We start from the raw sequence: 12,698 nt of genomic DNA on the forward strand, positions 1-12,698 counted from the left end.
GATGCCAATCCCAGAAGATGATGAAAACAGATCTCTACTAACTTCTTCATTTCTACAGGGCTAGCATTAGGGCTGATAAAGATGATACCGTCAATGCAATTGGCCTGCTCGAGTGATTTGATTTGGCTTCTGGCCACAGTACAAATGGAGCTGGAGTGGAGTCTACTGCTCAGTTTGATATACAGATTGATAAACTTTATTGATATAAAACCACCATGGCATACCTCATAGGAGGTCAAAAGTGGCTGCCTGTGGGCTTAAAAATGCTGCTGCCATGGGGAGTTGTGGTCATGCAGCCACTTTTCCAGTGGGGTTGGACGAAAATCAATTCTTGAGCCTCCCAAGTTTTACTTGTTTGGTGGAGAAAATAAAATGATTTTAATATTATTTATAAATGGTTCTTACAGGGTAAGCCAGATCACTCAGCTTGGTACAACCCTAAAGTACCTTTATTTAGTACAACCATGTAGAGTCCTACATCTAGGAACGAAAAGGGAAGATGCATTTATAGAACAGGACAATCTTTGTCTTGGGAAGTGAAGTATATGGAAGCCGTGGCAGAACCGTGGGTTTTAGCCTTATTTTAGGACAATCCCTAGAAACTTTTCAGTGGTCTCTCAGAGGTAATCCAGGCTGTCAGAATCCCTGGTTTGTGGTTGCAGCCACTCTGCCCATGTTCCTGGTGCAACGCAGCAGCCGTAGGGACAACCGCCTGCCTTGGCTTTGGGGAGGTGAGGACGGAGGTTTTATTTGCTGTGGCTGTGGGATGGCATCCTGATGGATTTAAACTGAGACTGGGACACTTTTTACCCCTGCACAATCAGCCACGAAAGCTTTAACTTGTCCACGGAGCATTTGGGAGACAGGGCGAGGGGCTCTGGCGTGCAGCGGCGGGTGCCGCCACCTGCCAGCCTGCAGCAGGCTGGAGGGATGTGAACCCCGCTGATGGCCTCAGGCTTTCCCATCCAGGCGAGAAAACAAGCTGTGAAGAAAGTAAACATGTCACTGAAGTATTTTCCTTTCAGATGGGTTGATCCTTCCTAGCTCAAAGAAAGGACACGAGGGAGCTGCTGGCAGACTGGAGCACACCCTGACTTCACAAATATTTGAATAACGTTTACCAGGCTTTGCAGTACGTGTTATTCCAAATTAAATTACAAAAATATAAAATTAAATATTGCTACTGGACTCTACCAGATGTGATATCCTCGGGTAAACCTCCCTGCTTGCTCAGCCCCAAGCTCCAGCAGCTCCATCTCCACCGACTGTGGCCTGGGACAAATCCTTGCGGGGCCAGCAGCTCAGATGGAGCTGAGTCACCTCCATCACACCCTGCAGATGCCTGTGCAATGCCACCATAGAGCTGGGTGCCATCTGCCCTCTTGCTTAGCACACAGACGGGCCATTGTTTATGTAGGGCCTCCCTAAAGTGCCATTGTTATTGTGCTCTCCCTCCCGTTTCCTGTGTTTGAACCCCTTATCACAGCCTTGTCCTGGGAATATGTGCTCGGGAGGGTGCGTTTTATGGGTTGATAAGCTTTTATTGCGACCGGCCTTATTTATGGGATGTCTGGAATCAAGAGGTGGGGACCCTGGGCCTGGGTGGAGGCTGAGGGGGTGGGTGGTGGCCGTGTCCTGCAAGCAGGCATCTGCCTGGGGACAGCTCTGGCTGGGGAGAAGGGGGTGTCCCCCCATCCTATCCACGCCTCGGCAGCCCCTCTGCACACTTCCATCACAGCCCACAAACCTCTCCGACTGCGCGGGCTGAGATCTTCTCTTGGCAGGGGATTGCGTTTGACTTTTTCTTTTTTTTCAGCATCAGTTTAGAAATAAGTTGAAGTGGCCAATAATGGCTTTGCCAGGTGCTGGCTCCCTCTGCACTTTCACTCTGAGCGTGCCGTTGTGTGTGTGTGTAACAAACAATGATTAAAGAGCTTTATTAATCCCATGACTGAGCTGCAATAGGAAAAACCTGTGCCCTTCCTGCCAGCTCCCAGTGCGAGGGGAGCAGCTCGTGGCAAGCTCTCTCCCCAAGCTCCCCACTTTTGCAACCACGTCAGAGTGTTTCCAACCTCCTTTAGCCCCAAAGCGCCTGGGGAGCATAACACTGGACAGGAAGATGTTTGCATGCCGTCTTTTCCAAGCAGTTCCCAGTCTCCTGTGTCACCACAGGGACCTGAAGTGATCTTCCCCGAAATCCATGCTGTGGTCTGAGCTGCACAAACACAATAAAAGTGCTTTCAGGGAGCCCGGCCTTCCTGCTTCATCCATCAGTCTGATACAAGATATTACCTTGTCCAAACTTCACCTTACTCTTGCCCAACCAAATGCACCAGAGCTGATGGGTGCCCTTTCCAGATCTTCTGCTTCCCAGGTGCCAGGCACCCAGATATTTCCCTGGCTGCTGTCTGAATCGCAGGGACAGGATAACATCCCCAGGAGAGATGCCACCAGGCACTTGCTGACCATGGCTGTGCTGTCGGTGTTCCCCGGGGTGTGTGGCTGCTCTGGACCTGGCACCACCAATTATCCCAAGTATTTTGGGCCAACAGACCCAAACTGCAGCCTCCTACAGCAACCGGTATTGCCCTACATGCTCGCATACATGTGAGGTTGCATCATAGCTGCTTTTTAAACTACGAGGCTTTTGAAGTAGAAGCCAACTTTTGTTGTTGTGTCTGCGTGGAGCCAAGTCCCTCGTTGGGGTGTTTATGAGAACCTCTCCTGATTGCAGGGGCTCACCTCGCCCTCTGGAGCAAGGGGGTGATCTGAACAGCGTTTGGTCAGGCTGGCAGGAGTCCGGGCTCCTGAGGGACTCCAACCACCATGAGAGAGGCCAAACAACAGCTACCTGGGAGGGATCCCAGCTCTCCGTTCAGCTGAGATAACCAGGATCGGGATGTCGTGGAGGAGAAGAGGCAAAATTTTAAAAGATGGATATCTTCTAGGATAAATAGGAAGAAATTTAAAATCATGGAACCAGCCACACCATCCTTCGTCCCCAACCTTTGCTGCAGGGAGAAGATGCTCCATGCTAGGAAGGAGGAACCTACAGCATCCCCGGGAACAGTGGGTTTGGCATGGGTTTCCACATTTTTGGCTCATTTGGGGGTTGCAGAACCCCTGTGTGACCTCCAGCGATGGCTCCTTGCTTGCTGGCAGGGGTCAGCAGGAGCAGGGACGGCTCCGCGTTCACTGCCAAGTTTTGGCAGGGCCACGTTGGCTGCTCTTTCTCCCACACCCCGCATTTCCCCACATCACCCAGCCGGGCTCTCTTCTCGGCAAAAAACACCCCATCGGAGAGGGTGAGCGAGCAGCAGCGGGAATCACCACCGGCAGCCGAGCAAAGCAACCCCAGCCCCAGCGCCTCTCCCCGGGAGGATGCAGGATGAAAGCACGGAGCCCTTTTCCAGTCGCAGCTTGCACGGGCTTCCTCGCGGACATCTGGCAGCGGGGCCATGCAGGCAGCGAGGAATGTAACGAGCTGTGCAGATGGGAGGTGCTGTGCTCAGGTTGCAGCCCGTGGGGCAGGGAGTCAGTGTTTTGTTTATAAACACAGGCGGGATGATTAAGATAAGAAGGGGATGGTAATTAAATTAAATTAAGGCTCTGGAAGTCGTTAGATGAGCCTGAAAGCATTGCCAGTCGCTTTAATTCCTGGCTCTGCAGAACAGGGGCTCTCTGTGGTGGAGCACCGGAGGGTGACCGAGGGACCGAGGGGCTCTTTCAGCAGCTCAGCGAAGAAGAGACACGCACTGTTGTATCCCAAAAAGGGGGACGTGAGGGAGCCAGGTGAAAGGAAAGCCCCAGAGCACTGCGGGAGGAAGGGGAAGGTGCACAGTCTCTGCTTCTCCCCCTTCCAGAGCACAAACAGGAGCTGAGGCGCTGGGGGATGAAGGACCTGGATCCCCACTGGGATGCAGCACACGGAAGGACACCCATCGCACCTGCTGGGTGCAGGCTGGGGCAACAAGTTTGGGGTAAAACGGGTTAGGGAGCAGTTTTTGGAAGTGTTTATGTCTCCAGCTCGGAGGCTGCAGCTCTACCTGTGCCAGCTCAGATCAGAGCAAACGACAGCAGCAACACCCAGAGCCCCGCGGGGCATGGCACGCCTGGCCATGCACCCAGGGATGACGGCTCCTGCTATGGGGCTGTGGGTTTGCCTTGAAATCCTGCACCCGTTTGTTTTGCTTTCTTGCTTGCAATGTCATTGGTATACCTTTTTTTTTTTCTTTTCTTTTCTTTTTTTTTCTGCTACACAGATGGGGTAAATTGGTTTTAGGAATATTTGTATCACCTTGGGAAGGGGGTATGGGCTGAGTAAGCCTGGATGCTGTACAGCAGGAGCAGCTGATGTGTAAGCCAAGGGCTTGCAGCTGCGTGGTGAGGGCCAAATCCGGCCCCTGGCATGGGCTGGCTCTGGGGGCTGTGGTGGGGGCTCAGTGCCCCCTCTGTAGCCCTGGGTGGGCACTGGCTACCACCACTGGTCCTTATCACCCTGTCGGGGCTGGCGGGACGCCCCAAGAGAGGTTTCACCCCATCCCTGGGGGAAAGCTGAGCTCCCTGGGGACCCCAAGGGGAAGCTGATCCCCTGAAGGCTGGCTGGGACATTGGGAGGAGTATGGGGTCTTCCCTCCCTGCTGATCCCGCCAATTAGTCTCCCATCTCCTTTTTCTCCTCTACAAAGTGCTTCATTAATCTGCTGGGGGCGTTAATGCCGGGCTGAGCTGCAGAGGGTGCCCCCCGCCCCTCGCAGCCCGCTGCCCTGCACACTAATAGGTTTTTGCTGCGCTGTCACGGCTGTTAAGGCCACAAAGGCTGCAGTAATGTGAGCTTCTGGGGCCATTGTCCATCGAGGCCCGCGTACCCCAGGCCCTTTTGAAGGCAGGAATTTTGCTGAGCGTGACCAAGCTTGTCCCAGTGACGGCCCTGCTCCTGCAAGGTCAGGGACATGCGGCTGGGGGGGTGCTGGGGACACCGGTGGGCACAAAGGGGTTTAAGCCTGATTTAGGACAATAGGTTTGGCGTGTGTGGTTATTCCAGAGCCTTCTGGTTGCTCTCTCTTACGGAACAACTGGGTGAGCACATGCTGGCGGGAGATCTCATAGGGTGGCTGGCATGGGCAAGGCAAAAGGGACCAGGACGTGTTGGGGTGCAGGATGGCACCCCTGTGCTGGGCCCACCAGGACCCAGGGTCTGCTCCAGGCACCTGTGGGAGATGGATAACTTGTGGGTGGGAAGTGCTGGCAGGGCTCTCTCAGGGGGCTGCAGACCCAAATGCCCCCTTTCCTTGCCCCAGCGACACCCCAAGCCCACGGTCCCCTCCCCGGTGCCGGGGCCGGCTGCTTGTGCCGTGTCACAGCGCGGAGGAGCCCAGCTGTGGCTTTGAGCACTGCTGCTGGCCACGCTCCAGCACGGATTTCAAAGCAGCCGCCGGCTCTCTCCTGGGATCCGAGGTGGCTCGGGGGGGACGGGGGCAGCTTTGTAATTTAAAACAGTGGGGTTAGCCAGGAATGTGCCGCCGGCCCCGGCCATACAAGGGAAGAGGATCCCACTGTGTGCGTGGAGCTTAACTCCCCATCCTGCCCCAGTCCAGCCCAGGGCAAGGAGTCCCCAGCACTGCTGGCACCCAAGGGTGCTTCTGAAGCACCCACAGCTCCCCACTGGCAGCAGTACAAGGGCACACTTTGCATCCTTGCCATCCCCATGCTGCTGCAGGTTGGGGTTGGGTTTCTCTCCCTCTTGTTTTCCACCATGGGCTGAAACTGTACTCCAGGGCAGACGAAGCTTGGGGGAATTTGTGGCAGCAGATGGTGGGGAAGAGAGAAAAGGACAGAGCAGAGCCTGTGGGCACGGGAACCCAGCACCCCAGGAGGGAGCGTGAAGTGAGCCGCCAAAGGTAACCAGCCTGAAATGATTTCAGTGTCACAAATGCACGGTGCTCTCCTGCCTTCCCCACACACATACCTGCAGGCAAGCAGTGATCCCACTCCAGATGCATTTTTCCTCTATTTCTTTCTCTTTCTCCATCTTTATTTCTTCCCCCTCTAAAACAAAGATGTTTCCCCAGATGCACTGGTCCCCATCCAACAGCTCCTTTTGTCTTTGTCTCTTTTAGTTATTTTTTCTCCATACTCATTTGCTGTCCTCCCAGACTCGGCGCAGGGTGCCTTGTTATAGCGGAGAAGTTGGCTGAGGGTGCCAGGCCCCTCGTGGTGGTGACACAGAGGGATGCTGCCAACAGCAAGGGCGCTAAAAGCTAAACAGATGGGTGTAAGGGCTGCTCTTGGGTGGCAGCAGCTCCTGCTGTCCCTTGCTCCGGGGCAGGACCCCCCAAGGGACACCATGCTGTGATGTCCTGGGCTGCCCATGTCACCCAGGCAGGTCCCTTCTGAGCTGCTCAGCCGTAGCTGCTGTGTGGTCACTGAGGGTCCTGTGCCCGGTCCTGGCTGTCCATCTCTCCCAATAACTCTGTGAAAAGGTCGGATGTTCAGATGCAAACCCATCTCTTCCAGCTGCCCAGAGCTGCTCTAGGAAAAGAAACCAGCTCTCCCCGTAGGCCTGCCCTCACTTAACTCTGCAAGAGGAAATTTTCTCCCGAGTTCCAGGGATTGCAGAACATTTTTGATGAGAGGGAGATATGGAAAGCTAACCTGACCTTTTCAACCAGAGAATGGCCGCTTCCCCGCAAGCCCGTGTCACAAAAAAAAAAAAAAAAAATGTCGGGTTTTACTTTCCTCCCAATGCAGCACTGAAAACAAACATCCAAACCTCAGCCTTTGCTACAAAGCACAATTGTCTCTCCGGGGCAGCTCTTATACATTTCTATCCGGTCCTGCCTCCCCGTGCTGCTCCCCGCCTCTCCGAGGGCTTGGGGAGTGCGGTGGGATCAGCCTGGGAAGTTATTCTGTTCCCACCAAACACCTTGGCTAGCTGTGGAGTCCTTTTATTGCTGGGATGTCATTCACACTGTGCTTGTTTAACACACATACCAGCTGCCTCTTTTCATGCTACTGCTCTGAGAACGGAGATTCACAAGGACTGAGCTCATCTGAAGTTCACAGGAAGATGGGCTTGGACGGGGACGTGGGATGTAAATCCCCTCGAATGCTGCATATATTTGCATCTGCATCTGAATTTGCATCCTCTCTCTCATCACAAGATTCCCCCGTTGTTGCCTGCTGGGGAAACGCCAGTCATCCTCATGGGTTGAATTTGGGATTTCTTTTTTTCTCATTGTTGTTGACTTGTTTACTTTGCATTGATTTTTTGGGTAATATGATGACCAAACCAGGACTTTTCCAATCAAAAAAATGGTGACTGCTGCTCAGCCAAACCTGCAGCACCCGGATTGTCGCCATCTCCTTGGGCAGCCATGACACGGCACATGCATGGAGCGAGCTCCTCCTCAGCCACTGTGGCTGTTTTCCCACTTTGGGACATAACAGAAGATCCTTTCAACAACATTTCCTTTGAAAAATAATCCATCTAACTCTGTTTTTGGAAAGTGCTCCATGCTCTGCACAGGAAGAAGTTAATTACTGTCCAGGGGGTGAGGGCGTGTGTTCTCAAATGTTTTAAATGTTTAATTTTCTTGAAAGAAAAACCATCTCTGATCTCTGTTGGATCCTCTCCCTGTTTATACAGAGGGTTTCTATTAGCAGGGCCAACAGTACATCCCTGACCGCCACGTCCGTGTCCTTTCCTTCTTCCCTCAAAACAGGAACCCCTCCCGAGGGGTGTGTGTCCCACCTCTCCGTGCGCCTCTCCGGGGACAGGGACAGCCCGTGCCCCCCCTGCCTGCGCCTGCCTCCCTTCATCCTCACCCCAAGCTGAGGGAAACTCACTTCCACCATTGCAACTTTTCATTTTCTGCCCATTTTCAAGGAAGAGGAGTGAGGAGGTGTGGGTTTCCCCATTGACAGCACCTTTATGGTGGGAGGCTCTGGGCAAAACACCCCCGAGACCTTTGCTGGTGGGTTCAAGGCAAGTCCTGCTCAAGTAGCTGGGGATGGGCCATGCCTGGAAGGCATCCATGGCTATTTCAGAGGAGGTTTCCATGCAGAGGCTGTCCCATAGCTGTCCCTGCCTCCCTGTCGTGGAGAGGAGTGTTGGCTGTAAGGACATCGTTAGCTTTCCCCTCTTCTAATGGTATTTGGGGTCTCTCCTCCATCCCATTTTGTCCACCGTACATGGGACAGGCTCCCAGACCCACCTGGGGGGGGGGGGGTCCCAGCTGCTTCTTGGGGCGCTTTATGGAGTGCTGAGCACCCCTAGGTGTGGAGGCCATGGGGAAATGGGCTCTTAGGTGGGACAGCCCCGAGTACCCATCAGCGCACCAGCGCACCGCCTGCCAGGACACCCCGAGCCCCACAAACTGCCCCGGAGGGATTGCTTTCTCATGTTACTGCTGCTTATCTCAGCTGGTGCTGCTATCAGGGCATTGTCAGGGTTGCTAATTTAATGCTGATGGGGGGATAATGAGAATGGCCATCAGTGCTGTAACAGCCATTTGATTTTTTCATGTTTTGTGGTCAGGAAGAGGTGACTAAGAGGAAGGGACAGGGATCGGTGCTCGGGGAGCGCGCCGGCTGCTTGTGGTGGCATTTCCAGGGCTGGAGGCCGAGCGAGCTGCGGGGCCTCCTGATTTCAGAGCTTGCTCCAGGAGGAGCTCGGGGCTGGGGCTGTCACCTTCCAGGGACCTCTGTCTGACAACATTGCACCAGGGAGGATGGTCTTGGGATCCTGTCCACATCCAGGAGGGGCTGGAGCAGAGGGGGAGGTTGGGGTGACAAGGAGGACTTTGAAGGCTCTGTAGGCCGGGCCTCATGGCTGTGTCTCCTGGAGGGTCCTCAAACTCTCCCAGCCTTAATTTCCAGTGAGACAGTTCCTCTAGAGCCAGTTCAGCTGGTACCTCACACCCATGCTTGCATGTTTAAAAGTGTCCTCCTTGCCCTGGTGACTGAGACCCACAGCCTCTGTCCTCCAGCAGGCTGTGCATACGGTGTGGTGCTGCCAGTGCTGCAAGCTGAGGAGCTCAGAACAAACCTCCGAGCGGCCCATCTCCAACACCAGCCATATTTTGGGCCCACAACGTCCATTCTGCGCTCGGGATGAGCAAAAATCCCTTCACATTGAGCAAACCTGGCTGGCGCACTCAGAGCACCCATGCCCAGCTGAGCATGGCTGGATGAACCCAGCGAGAAAGGCGGCCTCAGAGCAGTGATGAGGGGGGACAACTGGGGAAGGAGAGGGCAGAAGGGAGAGGGCACCAAAAGCTTCTACAGCCAGGGGAGAGGATGTGTGGGGAGCTGTCAGACGTGCCCCCGCCGGGTCAGGGCTCCTCACAGCTTTATTTTGGCCGCGACAGCAGCAGCGATGCTTTGCAGCAGGCTGTCGGGGGATGGCGTGGCTGGAGGAGCACCAGAATGACTTTATTTCAGAAATATGTCCCCGCGGAGCATGCAGTGCCCCTCGGCCGAGCCGCTGGGACCCGCTCCGCTGGCGATAGCGCTTGCCCCGGCTCTTATCGCTCCACTGGGAACAGAGCTGATGAGGAAGTCAGCCAAATCCGTACACGCCATCGCTGCCTTTGTCCCTTCAATACGCTTGAGCCGAAGGCTGGTTTCGTTCCTCCTTACTTCTTTTTTTTCTTCCTTTCCTCCTTCTTTCCCATGCACAATTTTTGGGGTCAATAGTGGGCAGGATGGGGTGTGAGGTGGCGGTGGGTTGGGGGGGCGATGTCCTGGTGTCCTGCTGGCACCGTCCCAGCCGTGGGGCCAGCCGGGTGCCAGGCAGGAAAGGGCGTCCCCAGCCCCGGGAGGGGAGGAAAGGGACGGGGACAGGAAGGGCAGAGCGGCGCCCGGGGGGAGGCCACGCGAGGTGGGGAGAGTGCCCAGCTCCTGCAGGCAGGTTGTGCCCTCCAGCCTCCCCGCAGGCTGGGGGCACGAGGCGCCGTTGAACATGGCCCAGAATAAACAGCCTCCTGCCGCCGGCCCTCCTGCCCTCCCGAGAAAACAGCCGGCCTGTTTTCCAGGCGGACGGGGAAGCGGCGGAGCCCTTTTTCCTCTGGCCCCGTTCCAGCGGAGCGGAGCAGCAGCATTAACCCGCTCGGCACAGGAGGAACAGGGGAGCCCGTCCCAGGGCTGTTGCCAGCTCCCCCAGGGATGAGGTTTCTCCTGCCCGGTTTGCGCTTTGCAGAGCAGCGGGGTTTGGCATTGCAATGGGTTTCCTGCTTGCAGTTGGTTGTGGGTCCCCTTGGGTGCTGTAGGTTAGGGTACTGGTGCCCTCCTGGTGGTGGTGAGGTGCCAGGAGGATGGAGGGAGACGGGGTTGGTTTGAGCTGGACATCCTCCCCCTGCTCCTCGCACACTGGGGACAAGGTTGCTCTGCAAACCACAGGAGAAAAAACAACAAAAGCAACCCACACCTTCCCCAAGGACTTGACCAGTGTCTCTCCACTTCAGAGACACCCAAAAAGCCAGCATCTCCATCACTGATGGATTTATTGGGGCACCACCCCCTGCATCTTTCCCTCCCCATGGGCCGCGGCAGCCCCATGAAGTCCCCACATGTCTCCACTCCGGAGCGGAGCAGAGCTGGGCTCTGGCACGTGAGCGAGTTGGCTGCAGACCCCCGGGAGCCCGCAATGGGATGGCTCCCTGCAGGACGAGCAGCTTAGCATAAATATTTAATAGCTCCAGTAAATATTTAACTTCTCCAACATGAGTGAGGATGGAAAAAACAGACCCCGGCGGGCAACCTCGCAAAGCCCCTGGGTGAGATGCTTCGGAGTGCTCTTCCCGAATCTCAGCCCATTGTGCGGGTGTCTAGGAAGGGCCTGGCTTTCATTAGATGTGTGTGCAGAGCCTAACATAAGGAGGCTGTGATCTGAAGTCAGCTTATAATAAAAATAGCATGCCCTTTGCATGAGTCAAAAAAGCACCCGCTCTCAATTAAAAGGGAACGACATCCATCTGAAGCTTAGGCTGGTACTTCAGCTGGCTTGTGCTGGGCATTAAAATCATCTCCTTGGGCGTTTCGAGCTGAAGAGGGTGAAGAAGTTTTGTAGAGGATGGGAACAGACTGCAGCAGAGGAAATTCTGCTCCTGTTGGGTATTGAGGCTGCTTAATGTCAGTGTTAGCTTTAGCGGAAGGGTTTCGGCCCTCCCCAGCTATGGTCAGCACACAGCGTGACACGGTCACTGCAAAATCCCTCCTTGGGCTGTGCGAGCCAACCTTCTTGCTCAACCCACCAAGCCCCATCGTTTGGCTGTCAGCGTCGCTTCCTCGCCTTTTAAATGACCCACCACTTGCCAAGGGGATGTCCCACATGGGCACGATGCTGGAGCCCTCGCCCCAGGTGCCCTGCTGCCTTGGCACAGTGCTCTGCGACCTTGGGGAGCGATCCCGGAGCTCCATCCCTGCCTGGTTCATGCCGAGGAGCCAGTTTTTGCACAGCAGGACCTAGACACGTTGCCATCTGGTAGAACGTGCCTGCGCTAATAATAGTGCAGCTAAACATTTGCGTGCGGGCCTCTTATAGCACTCGGGCTCCCAGAGGGAGCCACATCTCTGGGGTTTTTAATAGAAAGCAAGCGGGGCTGTGGAGTCAGAGGAAGAAAAGGTGTTAGAAAACACCGGGTCAATGCGATGGGGCAACGGAGGGACTCGAGCGTGAAGAAGAGCTGCTCCCCAAAGGCTCTGCACGGCCGGCTCTGGGTGATGGTGTGGGTCTGGGCTTGGCAAAGCTCTGCCTCGTGCGCGGGAGGAAGCCTGGCAGGTCAGCGAGGTGAAACCACTCAGACTCATCCTTCCCGAGACACATCGCCCCATGCAGGTTGTCTGAAATGTGGTTTCCTGATGCAGCTGTTTGATAAATATTTATCTCCGCTCTATTGCGAAGCAATTAGGACAGTGTCAGAAGTGGCTTTGCTCAAGAGGCACCACAAAAATAAGACAATTTGGGTAATGAATGTATCTATTTATTTTCCACGCATAAGGACTCTCCTGAAAGCTCGTGCCAAAGCAGCCATTTCCCGAAGCTTCGGGTAAATGGCCGGTGCCACCCAAAGCAGCTTGCAGCTTTTCAGAACAGCTTTGTCGGGGATGAAGCACCGGTGCTGTTCGTAGGCTGCAAACCCACGTGGCAGAGCAGGGGTACAGGCAGGTTGTGCCGGGGGGTGGCTCAGGGCTCAAACTCCAGTTCCTGCTCATGCCTACAAGGAGCCTGATCCCAGCCAGCCCCAAGCCACCCCCATTAGGTGACACCACGATGTCCTCACGCCTAACAGCAGCAGTCCTGGTGTCAAATGTGGCAGAATCGCACCCAGTCCAGCCCTGACGCCCCATCCCTGGAGGAAGGGTGGAGGGACTGAAGAGTTTGTGCACCCTTTGGAGAGCTTGTTAGGGAGCTGCTGCAGAAAAAGGACCTCTGCTTATGGACTTGTAGCACAAACCAAGCCAATCCTCCATGTGCCGTGACCATAAAATTAACCAGGGCCCGTTCCTGGGTGACAAATGTCCAGAAGAAGCCTCCTTGTCAGTGCTGGGACGGGGCAGCCCCTGCACTCTCCTCTCGTATCACTTTCTCCTCGACACAAACCTTGCTGGTGCTCCCGGCCATCCCACCCCTCCCGGTGCCCACGGCCATCTGCTTGCTGCAGCCCCGCTCCTTTGTGCCGCTTCGTCCCCTAACGT

The sequence above is a fragment of the Anser brachyrhynchus genome (genome assembly GCF_964034855.1).
Source record: "Anser brachyrhynchus genome assembly, chromosome: 15".
Taxonomy (NCBI): domain Eukaryota; kingdom Metazoa; phylum Chordata; class Aves; order Anseriformes; family Anatidae; genus Anser; species Anser brachyrhynchus.